The following is a 12,984-nucleotide window of genomic DNA, read 5'->3' as shown; positions in this document are numbered from 1 at the left end:
AGTATCCCGCAGAGACAGGACGAGGGTATTCCACTTAAGTAGGGTATCCCCTAGAGACAGGGCGAGGGTGTCCCATGGAAACAGGGTGAGGGTGTTCCACTGACACGGGATGGAGTGCCCCATGGAGACAGCGCCAGGGTATCCTGTGGAGTCTGTTCTAAGACCTAGATAGGAGAAGCTGGTAGAGAAGGTGTTGAGAAAAGGGACCTCCCAGTACTGAGTGCTCCTTCACTGAGAGCCTCATGCTGACCACAGCTGGTCGGGAGCAGCTGCTTCCCCTTCCCACTGTGCAGTCAGTTTGGCCATGGCTCCACCCTGCTTTGTTCTTTCTCTCCTGGTGGAGCACACCTGCAAGTCTCCTGACAGCCCTCCTTAATCTCGCTTCCTAGTAATTAATTAAAGTCTAAAATAGTTCATTACCTAACACCTCCCCAGTGTCACTCAATAAGAGATTGCCTCCCAGCTGGGTACCTTATTATTCAGCATTTCTCAATTTGGATTTCTTACACTGTAGGCATCAATGAAGATTCATAGCAGAGTTCTTCACACCCAGGAGAATTTCATGGGATGGTTTATGCAACCTGTGTTCCACTTAATAATTTTAAGAATGTGAGTGTGAAAAGTGGGGTTTTTTCTGCCTTTGGGAAAACAGAAGAGATTCAACTCATGTTCCATATTTGACTAGCAAGGAGTCACTGAGCTGTATGATATGCAAAGGACTGCAGTAGCTTCACCAGGACACATGAACATGAGCTGGGCTGTTCAGATTCTGTCTCCCTCTTGTCTGGACATTTGGCCCATTTAATGCCTACCAATAGATCCACCCTGCTGGCAACTTGGAGAGCAATTTCCAGATCTCCCCAGCCTCTTGACTTAGCTCTTATTCTCTTGGTTATATGAAGTAGAATTTTGCCATTATTCAACAGTCAAGCCTCTAATTTAGGGACCAGACTTCTTGTTTGATCCTCTGTACACTCACTAGTGCTGCCCTTACTCTTCCTCTATCACCAAGTGGATCTCATGGTGTGACAGAAAGAAGAACATGGCCTTGGAGAGAGGGAGGCCCACACTAAAGCAGGAGGACACTTCTGGTCCAGATATATTCTGCCGGTACTTGGTAACCCTTCCATAGTGCAGGTATGGGCCAGGGATTGTACTGAGTGCTTTTCCTGGGTTTACTAACTGAAAGCTCACACAAACTCCGCAAGGAGCCATGGTGACTTGCCAATCTTATTGGGGAGGATGTCCATCCAGGAAACAGAGTGGTCCAGAGCATAGCTTAGGCAACTGTGCTCTCAATGTCTGTGCTTCCTAGTCTCTTGCATGGATCTGCTAGATTCAGGTAATGACAACAAAAATTAAAGTATGATTCCATTTGAAAGCAATGGGAGATCATACTGAGGCCTCATGCAAAATGAATTTAAAGATAGGGTGGAGATGAACATCCTGGAGTTGGCATTTGAACATATAAGGAGCTGGAACTGGGGTCTTGACAGCTACCCAGCAGGAGACATGAAGAACTCAGACCTGTTAAGTTGGGAGCCCAGAGCTGTTCTTGGCATAAAGCATGTGCTGCGGACGGATGTCCCTTCTGTGACTCAGTGGTAAGAAACATAGCCATGACTTCGATTTTCAGATGAAACTGGTAACCAGAGAAACCTGCCTGGTACAGAATTCACAAAACTCTGGATGAAGTATGAAAATGGAGGAAGCCTCCAGAGGTTAACAATTGATGGAAAATACAGTCTAGAAGGAATTTTATTCTTTTCTGCACAAGTATCTGTCAATTTCTGGTTGCCTAGAACTTAGGTTTTAACAGACTATTCACTCAGGGGACAGTAGACAAAACCATGGATGTCAAGAGGAAAAAAGCATCTGGAACCTATAAATAAAGATAAGGTTATCATAAGTGGTTTATGAGAAATAAAACAAATCAATAAACTTGGTCTCTAGAAAGCAAGGTTGGCAAAGCAGATTAAAGCATCTCCAGGAATCTGCATCCTTAAGCCCACCTGCTCGGGAGTTCAAGCCCAGAATTCACATGGAGTGCGTAATCCAAAAATATCCCGAACCAAAAATGTGCAGAAAAACATTCCAGTGCTTTGGTAGTACAGAATATCAGTAAAATTCTCTTTTGAGGAATACACTTTGATTCAGTCTCTGAGGACCAAAATTCCAAGAAATATGTACTCACAGCAACAAATTACATAATACATAGAAGCAAGTTACAATGAGTAAGATTAAACTGAAGAGTAACAATAAAAACTCAGACTGCACAACTAGACTCCTGAGGATAATCCTTTTTTGGAATTAATATGGGCAAAATAAAAAGTTAATATAAATAATATACACAAATGGCCAATAAATACATCAAGAAATGCTCAACATTGCTGGCCATTAGAGAAATGCAATTAAAACAACACTGAGATTCCATCTTACCCCAGAAAGGATGGCAATTGTCAAGAAATCAAATAATAACAAATACTGGCAAGGATGTGGGGGAAAGGAACGATTCTACACTGTTGGTGGTAAAGTAAACTAGTATAATCACTATGGAAATCAGAATGCAGATTCCTCAGAAACCTGAAACTAGAAATTCCATTTGACTCAGCTATTCCTCTTCTAGGCACCTCCCCAAAAGAGTTAAAGACATCATATTACAGTGATCTATGCATGCTCATTCTTATAGCAGCACAAGTCATAATAGCTGAATCTTGGAAGGGGCCTGTAAGTCCATCAAATCATCAGTTCATGAACGGATAAAGAAAATGTGACATTTACACACGATGGAGTACTACTCTGCCATAAAGGAAGATAAAATTGAGTCATTTGTAGGAAAATGGATGCACTTTGAGACCATAATGTTAAGTAAAATAAGACACACAAGCTTAAACATTGCACAATCTCTCTTACGTGAGAAATCCAATGTATAAACCAAGAGCAAATTAAAAGACAGCTAATAGGAAGCAGGGAGACAGATCTTTCTCGAAAGAGATGGGGACCGAGAGATGGAGGCAGGGGAAGCAGGGGAGGGAAGGAGGATGCAAAGGGATTCAGACGTGTTGTGTACGTGCACCAGCTCCCCACAAGGAATGGGAACATTATGTGCTACTCACATGTAATAGTAAAAAAAGAAAGGCATTGAAAATACGACCAAAACGCACCTCCTCTGCCCCCAAAATTATCAGAACCAGAAAAAAATTTAAAGAAATCAAATGGAGCTTTCAGAAATAATAAGTGAATAAATGAAAATTAGAAACTCCACAAATTAATTGAATGGCAAGTAATATAGAGATGACAAGAGTCTTGGAGAAGTGACAGATAAGTTTAACTAATTACCAAGATGGCAATCAAGAAAAACCATGTAAATATGAAACAGACAAGATGGTCTACCAAGTAGCCAATTAAATTTGTCCAAAAGCAAATAAAAGAAAGACTGGGGATAAAGAGGCCATATTTTAAAAGATCATTATCTAAATGATTTTGAAAAACCATTGAAAAGTACCATTCCACAGGCACAGGGATCTAATGAATCCCAGAAAACAAAAATATGCATTGCTATCACAGAGTATAGACCAACAGCTGACTTCTCGTCCACAAGCATGGAAGCTGGGGACTGTGGAATAGAGTATTTTAGGAGGCCAAAATTACTGTCAGTCTAGAACATACATTAGCAGAGGAAGCATCCTTTAAGAACAAGGGTTATGTAAAGACTTTTGAAACAAATAGAAAAATAGCATCTGTACCAAAGTCCCTCATAAAGTGCAGTAACACCTTTGTACTCAACTGCTTTGAACCCATCCAATTTGGCACTCACTGCCTCTGGGTGAAAATTTTGTCCTGTACTTGTCAGTTGTTTGGTACTTGACTCACAAGGTAGAACTTACCCTTTCCAGCCAAAAGAATTTATTTGATATTCATCATTTTTGATGCTGATCACACCTCCTGGAGCCAATCAATAGTGAGCGCTCCGTACCACTCTCTGCACCCCATGGAGAAGAAAGCAAACCTCAGTGAAGGTATGTGATCAAAGGTAGGATGACACAATATTTAAAAAGGTTAATGTGACAAATCTAGTCTTAAAGCACTAAAATTATGTCTTATGTATGAGTTTAGTAAAGAACTAAAAATAAATGAGTTTTTTTTAATTTGAAGGGAAGCAGCATAACAAACTTTCAATAGTCCTTCTGTTGTTCACAATGATGACCTTTAAATTTGTTTAAAGTTAAATATACATGTTCAAAGCTCCAGGATAAAGTTCCGCTAAAAGTCTATAACTACCGACGCTTCTAATTTTAACATTGGTAGTAAGAAAAATATAATATGAAAAAAAATCTCAATTCAAAGATAGTATAAAATGAGGCTAAATTTATGAAGACACAAAAACAAACAAAAATAAAATGTATTAATTGATTGCATTTTCCATGGAATCCAAGTCAGCACTGCCTGTGTGTTTCCCCAAGGGGAAATGGGCAAAGACATGTGGTCCAGCAAAGCAGACTCCCTAAGTCCTCTGCACAGGCACATGCTGTGTCACTCAACAGAGTGTGTTTGGAAGTCAAGGCTGACAGAGCTCACCAGGGAAAGCAATGCCCCTGCAGATGCGCTGCAAATAAGAATCACAAGCTACACGATCGACAAATGCCACCAGGGCTGTCAGAGCAAATGTCAGCGTCACACCCCAAGAAGCATGAATAATAAAAATTTAGCAGCAGTGCTCTGTAAACATGGCAAGTAGGCGTCAGCGAAATGCAGGTGTCTTTCCAGCTTTCAGTATGCTACCATTGTGCCAGCATTCTGACATACGTGGAGCCAAGGACAGACTGGAGATGGGGCTTTCAACCTCAGTATGTTTTAAATGTTCAGAGAGATAAAGGGAGAAAGACAGTCATAATAGAATAATGGTATGGAAAAAATTACTCACAGACTTGAAGAAGAACCAAACATAAAAATGTGGAAATGGAAAATACAATAAGAGAAAATAATAATAAAACCTAAATAGATAAGTCAGTAATTAAATTTTAGTCCTACCAGCTAACTTTGGTTAGGCAAAATTACTTCATTTTTCCTAGTCTTGGGTTTTTGCACTTATAAAACACCATATTAATATGTACCTCATATGGTTATTGTGGAATTTAAATGAATAACAGACATAGAATTTAGCACATTTCTGTCCAGTGTTTTGCCTTGTATAATAATTACCTTATGTTTGACTTTTCCACTACATCCTTTACAAGCCAGATCTAATAGAAAGTTTACACGTAGAAAATTATGATAGGTAATATTTTATATAACATGGGAAAAAACAAGAACCAAGATGTATTATGAAAAGGAACAAGTTCCCAATGATGAATGTAACTGTATTGTATACCTAAAATGGACCAATAAACTTAATGGAAAAGAACTTTATATAACACAAATAATATAAAACATATACAAATACATTTCACATATATTCAAAAAGGAAAATAAAGAGAACATAGAGGTAGAAAATGAAGTTAATCCCAGCACTTGGGAGGCTGAGGCAGGAGGATTGCTGTGAGTGCAAGACCAGCCTGGGCTACATAATGAGTTCTAAGCCAGCCTGAACTACACAGTAAGACCCTGGAAAAAAAAAAGAAGAAAGAAAGAAAGAAAGAAAGAAAGAAAGAAAGAAAGAAAGAAAGAAAGAAAGAAAGAAAGAAAGAAAAGAAGTTAATCTACAGAAAGTGTTAGTATCCAAATGAACTAAAAAATCCTGAGTCATTTCCCCAAAGTTGGATTTACTGAGGTAGCTGCAGACAGTAAGCTTTTTCTCTGAAGAGACAGAGTAGAGCAGGGGCTGTTGCTTGGCAGCAGAGTGCTTGCCTGGAGTGTCCAAGGCCCTGGGTGTGATCCCAAGCACTGAAGAGGGTCAAAAAGGGTCACAGGATCAGAGAAGCCAGGCGTGGTGGTGCACACGTGTCATCCTAGCACACTGGGAGGCTGAGGCAGGAGGATGGCAAGCTCAAGCCCAGCCTGGGCAATTTAGCAACTTAGCAGAACCCTGCCTCAAAATAAAACATAACAAGGGCTGCGGTGCAGTTCATTGTGGAGGCCCTGGGTTCAAGCCCCGGTGTAAAGAAAAAAGCCACCAAAAAACAAAACAAAGCAACAACAACACTAATATGAGACTAGAGTAAATACACATTTGAAATTCCAGGGTGAAGTTCCACTAAAAGTTCTACCTACCACCTTCAGGGGTGATATGGCTTTTGCTGCAGCTACTCAACCCTGTTGTTTTGTGCAAAATCAGCCATAGACAAAGTGTAAATAAATAAGGCTGGGATCTGATAAAACTTTATTAATAAAATCAGATTACAGGCTGGATTTGGCCCAAGGCTTTAGTCTGCCAGCTTCTGAGACAGGCTCCCTTCTCTCTGTGTGCTTTTGCCTTATAATTCCTGTCTTCTTCAGTCTGTCACTCTGTATGGACATTGCCTGTGCATGCATCTGCCTCCACAACTGGACCGTGGACTTCTTCAGGTTAGGAGCATGTATGGGTTACAGTTACAGCCAGCAAAGGCTTTGCTCAGGATAGGAGCTCTATAAATTCAAAGATGAATGCTATAAGGAGGGTCTCACTGAACAGATGCAAGTGATGAATGTCACTCGACAAAAGTGACATTGAGGAACATTTGAAGGTGGGACAGGAGGAACACTGCAGCTTCTGCTTAGGTCTCTTGGTGAGAAGGCAAAGGGCTGAGCAAGACAGAACTGGGAGAAGCCCTGAGACTGAGTAGAAACGGGGGCTGGCCAAGCTGAGAGGAGCCTCACAGCTTCCTGCAGGCAGCAGCACAGCGGCAATGGTCCTGGACCCTGAAACCCTCCACTGCCCAGACTCCACTAAAACCATCAAGTGGCTCCAGGCGATGCACTGTGGAGCGGAAGAATCATCCGCTGAGCCTTGTCTGATATTCTGGAGAGGCCCTGAAGTCTGTTTCAGGCCACTGCATTTTGGAGCCCCCATCCACCTTTGAAATTCCACATCCAGGGCCCAGACCAGTCCCTGCTGCTTCCCAAAGGAGTCTCTGTGGTCCTCAGGCCAAGGTCAATATTCGCTTTGTGCACACCAACAGCAAGTGTCTCTGTACCACTCTTTGGAAATTATGACATATTTGTCTAAAATTGTTAAATCTTACCTGGCTGCTACATTTTTTATTCTCATATTTGTGGAAAGTTGGGCTGAATGGGCTCCAAGTTCTCCTGAACTCAGTGTTATGGTTTATTTCTGGATATTCTCCTGGAGCCTTGTGTGCACATAGAGGAGTTTTTGAAAGGTGATGGAGTAGTAGGGGTGCACACTACATGTGCCGTTAAGAGGTGGGGTCGAGTGGGAAGAGGCAGTAGCTGGGGCAAGACTCAGAAAGTCTCTCAGCTTCCTGGTCCCCATGATGTGAGCAGCTTTCCTCTGCCCAGACTGTTCCACCACCACCAACTAAGCAAAGACTGAAACTTCTGAGACCAATATAAACTTCTCCTCTGTAAGGGGTGATGTCTGATATTTTGTCCCAGGGACAAGGCAAGTGACTAAGATGCTGAGCACTTACTCTTGAGTCATACTTAGCAAGAATAAGGCCTGGGACAAACAGGAGGGGTTCACAAGACCCGGGCCTGCGATCCTTGCATGCCACATTGTGGTGTGTTTGCATCTAGGCACAGCTGGACAACTATGGGTTCCTCTCCCTGCTCACTGCACTGTCTTTGTGTGGGGTGAGCATTGGAGTGGCCTCACAGAGGAAAATACTGTGTTGGGCTTGGGTGTCAAGGAGATTGAGCTCCCACTGCTGAGGCAGCCCTCAGTTGCCAGGGGACCTGGAAAGAGGTCAGGGTAGGGCACCAAACTTTGTCCTCTCCTGTTTGCCCTGTTGGCTACCACACCTCTAAACCACCACTTCTGAGCCACCAGACCCACCGGCCACCTGCCTTGGCCAGAGGAGCACAAACCTGCTCTGAACCAGGAAGAATTCCTTTCTCCCATGCTCTGCATCCTTGAGCAGTCCTTCATGGATCCACAGCAGATGTTTCTTAGTCCTTTCATTTTCCTTTTTCAGAGGAATTGTACTCAGCTGCATTTTAATTAGGATCTCCCTCAGGGTACATCAGCTCTCTTTGGCGCCAAGAGTTCATGGATTTCCTCTTCATGCACCAGACTGATGAGATTTCTTAATTCCCTAATGTTTGCCCTCGTGACACCTAATGCCCTTATAGTGGTGAGGTCTATTTCTCTCCCCTCTCACTACAGTGCTAAATCCAGGTGGGGTCATTGGTCAGGTGCTGGCTCTTTCCCGTTCTTGGGTGGGTAAACAATCCTTGCAAACCAGGATCTCCATGGGTGAACATCTTTGCTGAAGCTGGGAGGCGCCCCCTGCATGGATTAGTAAGGGTCCTCCTGGGCAGCAGCTTGGGACCAGCTGGCCTCTGCACCTGAATGAGGTAGGCTGGGGTGGTGGGCCTGAGCCCAGACAGGGCAAGCTGAATCTTCCCATTCAGCCAGTCACTTAATGCATGGGTTTTTATTGTGCTTCTAACATGTGCAGTGCAAACATAAGATAAAGATGGTTCTAATGTCATGGAAATTATCGATAAGAGAGATGCCAATGAGTGAAAAGACAATTAACCACCATGGGATGCTGTGAAAGTGATTTGAACAAAGCAGGATACCCGGCAGGCATTTAAGCCTTTGGGGACTAGAGAAGATTTCTGGGAGAAAAGAACTGAGACTTGAAGGATAAATTGGAGTTTTTAGGCCAAGGAGAATGGGGCCAGGGTAAGAAGTATGGTAGGAGAGGGGTGAGAGTTCTAGGCAAATGATGACCCCAAGGCAAGAGACAGCAGGGTCTGTCTGAGACCTACAAGGGTCTCATTATTGCTGAAGGGCGATGCAGTGGACAACCACTGGGAGCAGGGCAGGGGCCGAGTGAGCAGTACTGAGGGCAAAGTAGATAGGCAGATAGACAGTGGGCTCTGTCCCCTGTTCCCCTTGGTTAGGTGATAAAACCTAGTGGCTCTGAAACACCATTGGGCAAGCGCATCCACAGTCACAGCAAAGGCCATGGAGGGCAGGAAAGAGGTGCAGAGACTCCTGCCAGATGCAAAACGGTCAGTGTGAACGCGCAACCCAATGCCCAGCCCAGCTCACAGGACAAGGTATCTGACATTTGCTTGACTCCTCTAGGCTACTGAAGAGAAAGAGAAGAACGAAAGGTCAAAACAGAACCCAGGGAGGGTTTTCAAGTCTTCTCCACCAATCCACTATCACAGCTCCCAGTGTGCCCTTCTCAGCAACAGAGGGAGGTGGAAATCCTGACGCCCAGAGGGAGGCTGGAGACTGGGTTAGTGCTCGGGAGGAAGGAGGAGGCTGTGGGAAGGAGCATGGAAGGAGGAGGGGGGCCAATCCCTCACCAGCTGGGGTGGCCCAAGGGCTCCTGCTGGCTGGCAGCTGGCTCTGTGAGCTGCCGTCAAAGCCCCATTATCCTGAACGATTGGAACCTGCTGGCTGAAAAGACGGTTAAAGGGGAGAAATCTTTAAAAATGAAGTATGCACACTTCAAGGTTCTGTTTGAAAGTAAAACACATCACTGTGCATTTGTTTGTGTTTTGCCATGGGGCCCAGGCCTTTCCTCAAGTTGGAGCCTGCACGTTGCGTATCCCCATGTTGTTCCAGTCTTTGTAAGTGAGCTGGGGATTAGGACACATGTAGCAGTCTGAGGGAAGAACTGCTCTCCGTTTTTACCGCCATTTCCCAGCCACTTACATTAACTTGCCAATGTCTGATACGAACACAGAATAGCATTTCTCTTCTTTTTGGTTGCAGGGCTGGGGACGGAACACAGGGTCTTGTGCCCGCTGGGTGGTTACTTGCCAGGGAACCACACCCCAGCCCCTGAACAGTGTCTTAAAACAACTTGGAGTTTTTAGTTTTTCCAACTAATTTAACTTAGTTTTTGTGACAGGCCTGCTCTATTTCCTTTCCCATGCACAATTTATTAACTTATATAATAACTAATTAGGTTAGAAAAGCAGTGTAGCAGGGCAGCCAATGGAACTCCCACCCATGACCCAGAATTAGGTACTAGGTGGAAGCCAGTGGCAAAGTGGCCACTCCCAGCCCACACGCTGAGGGAACCGAGAATGCCGGGAGCAGCACATCCCTGGGGGCAGCTAGACCCCCACCCCTCCCTGTAGGAGCAGAGGCATGCCTGGGGGAGGCCGAGCTGCAAGGTGTCCTTCCCTTCCTCCTCGGGGGAGAGAGGGCCCTCCTCGCCCCAGGACAGGACTGCAGGCTGCTGGCATCCCCGGTAGAGACAGCCAGCTCCGAGCCACATTTCTGATCCAGCAGAGGGAAATGCTAGGGCCGGGAGGGAAGCAGCAGACAGGCTGTGGTGAGGATGAGCGGGCCCTGGTGGGTGAGCCGACCAGAGTGGGCCTCTACGGAAGGGGCGCCCTTAGCAAGTCTGGAGCTGCAACACAGGCCCGAGCCAGGGCAGGGTCACAAAGCCACAGCGAGCAGGGGGAAGCCGCGTGCGGACATACGCAGGGCTCCCGAGAGCCAGCACCAAGGACCAGGATTGTCCTCAGCTTCTCCTCCCTGCTACACTTCCGGGTTTCTTCCAAAGGGTAAAAGATTTTCAGACAGGAACACTTTCCTAGCTCAAGGCGGTGGATCTCCAGAGCTGCTCTTCTCCCTCTGCGTTCTTGGACCTGAGTGTGGTACCCAGCACTGCGCGGCCGTTTTCATTTATTAGGTAGTAAGTGTGGTTATGAAGAGCCAACCTGCTAGGGCTAGTGAGGCAAAAGGATGAATGATTCAGTCTTTTGTGGCATCATCCAGCTACTGAACTGATAACAGGTGCAAAATCCTCAGTGGGGTACAGGGGTATCGGTGATCCTGGGCCATGTTTAAGTTACTCACAAGTGAAAACATTCCCAATTATTCATATTCACTTCCAAACAGACATATACCTAAACTATAAAGTATCAGATTTGAAAGCCCCTCCATTTTGTTCAGTACGTGTCCATCAACAGATGAATGGATAAAGAAAATGTGATATTTACACACAATGGAGTACTACTCTGTCACAAAGAAAGATTAATTTAAGTCATTTGTGGGAAAATGGATGCACCTTCAGACCGTATGTTAAGTGAAATAAATCAGGCACACAAGCTTAAACATTGCACAATTTCTCTTACATGAGAAGTTCAAAGTATAAACCAAGAGCAAATTAGAAGACAGCTAACAGGAAGCAGGGAGACAGATCTTTCTCGAAAGGGACAGGGACCGAGAGATGGAGACAGGGGAAGGAGGGGAGGGAAGGAGGATGCAAAGGGATTCAGACGGGTTACATCCATGCACCGACTCCCCACAAGGAATGTAAGCACCATGCACTGCAAACGTGCGCTAATGAAAAATCTCAAAGAGAAGAGTATTACATCAGGTATGCAGTGTCAGCTCAATACATACCAGTGTGTCAACTGTCTATTAAGCAACAAAAATAAGGCCTTTTTCGAATACCTGAGATGAGTTCTTATGAAGAATAATCTATAAGCAGTGCTCTACGTACAGGAACTTCTATAGAATTACCCAAGCTCACATGAAAAGGGAGCTAGTGACTTGCAAACATTGGTGTGACAGGAAAATATCCATCATCCCCCAGGGTTTATCAGAACAGTGATAAACGTTTCAGAGCTTGCTCCAGGTCTATGATGATAAGTTCGAAAAGAGATCAGTTTTAATTATGGCAGCCTTGTAATATGTTTTTAAACCAGAAAGTGTAATTCTTCCAGCTTTGTTTTTCTTTCTCGAGATTGTTCTGCTTATCCAGGGTCCTTCGTGGTTCTGTGTGTTTTAGAACTGTGTTTTTAATTTATGTGAAAAAACTGCCATTGGAATTTCTGTATTGCATTGACTCTGTAGATTGTTTTGGGTAGTAAGGACATGTAAACAATATGAAATCTTCTCATTCATAAGCATGGGCTATCTCCCCATTTATTTGTATGCTGTAATCTCTTTTATCAATGTTTTATTATTTTTATGTACATACTTGCACCTGTTTGAGTGCCCTTGTAATTGTTCTTTTTGATGCTATCCTAAGTGGGATTCTTTTCTTTTCTTTTTTTTTTTTTTTTTGGTACTGGGGATCGAACTTGGGTCCTTCCACTTGTGAGGCAGGAGGCAAAACCACTGAGCTAAATCCCCAGCCCAGGATTATTTTCTTAATCTCCTTTTGGAATAGTTCTTTGGAAACCCACTGATGTTTGTGTGTTGATTTTGGTATCTGAAGCTTTACCAGATTCATCTAATTCTAGTGTGTGTGTGTGCACGCGCGCACGCGCACGTGTGTGTGTGTGTGTGTGTTGCCATGAGGGCTTTCTCATACAACGCTGCAAGTAGATACACTTTTCCTCCCCTGCTTCCTCTCCACACACCTTGTATTTCTATTTCTTTCTCCCTACTCCCGCGGAACTTCAGGGCTCTGTCACACAGAAATGACCAGGGTAAGCATTGCCTCATTCCACATCTGGGGGGAAAGCTTCAAGTTGTCCACTGCTTAGCACCATGTTAGCTATAGGCTTGTCACATGTGGCTTTTACCATGGTGAGATCAGTTCCTTCTACTCCTTGGTTGTTGAGTTCTTATCATGATGATCTTTTCTTATTTGGGATCTATTGAGATGACTATGTGACCTGTATACTTCATCCTGTCGATGTGGCTATGACTTTCATTGATTTTTGTATGCTGAATCACTCGCATCTCAGAGATTAACTCCATGGTGTCTGACCCAGGACCAGAGTGGAGAGCCCAGAAATGAACCATACCCATGACAATCAATGATCTGTGACAAGAGTGATGAATTATACAACAGAGAAAAAGCATTCTCTTAACAAATGCTGTTGGGAAAACAGGATGTCCCACATGTGAAAAATTAAATTGGACCTTTTTTTACATGATACACAGAAAAATCA

The 12,984-nt window shown here is 44.1% G+C and overlaps 1 long non-coding RNA gene across 3 annotated transcripts in view; it reads right to left on the bottom strand.

The window, feature by feature from the left end:
• Positions 1-12,984, bottom strand: part of LOC110349152 (uncharacterized) — a 222,741-nt gene that overhangs the window by 124,690 nt on the left and 85,067 nt on the right. The gene's annotated exons all lie outside the window — the stretch shown is intronic.

The sequence above is a fragment of the Heterocephalus glaber genome, unplaced genomic scaffold (genome assembly GCF_053883595.1).
Source record: "Heterocephalus glaber isolate CG9 unplaced genomic scaffold, H.glaber_assembly_v1.0 deba00001572, whole genome shotgun sequence".
Lineage (NCBI taxonomy): Eukaryota > Metazoa > Chordata > Mammalia > Rodentia > Bathyergidae > Heterocephalus > Heterocephalus glaber.
The sequence above is the reverse complement of the archived record's forward strand: the minus strand, read 5'-3'. Positions and strand labels throughout refer to the sequence as shown.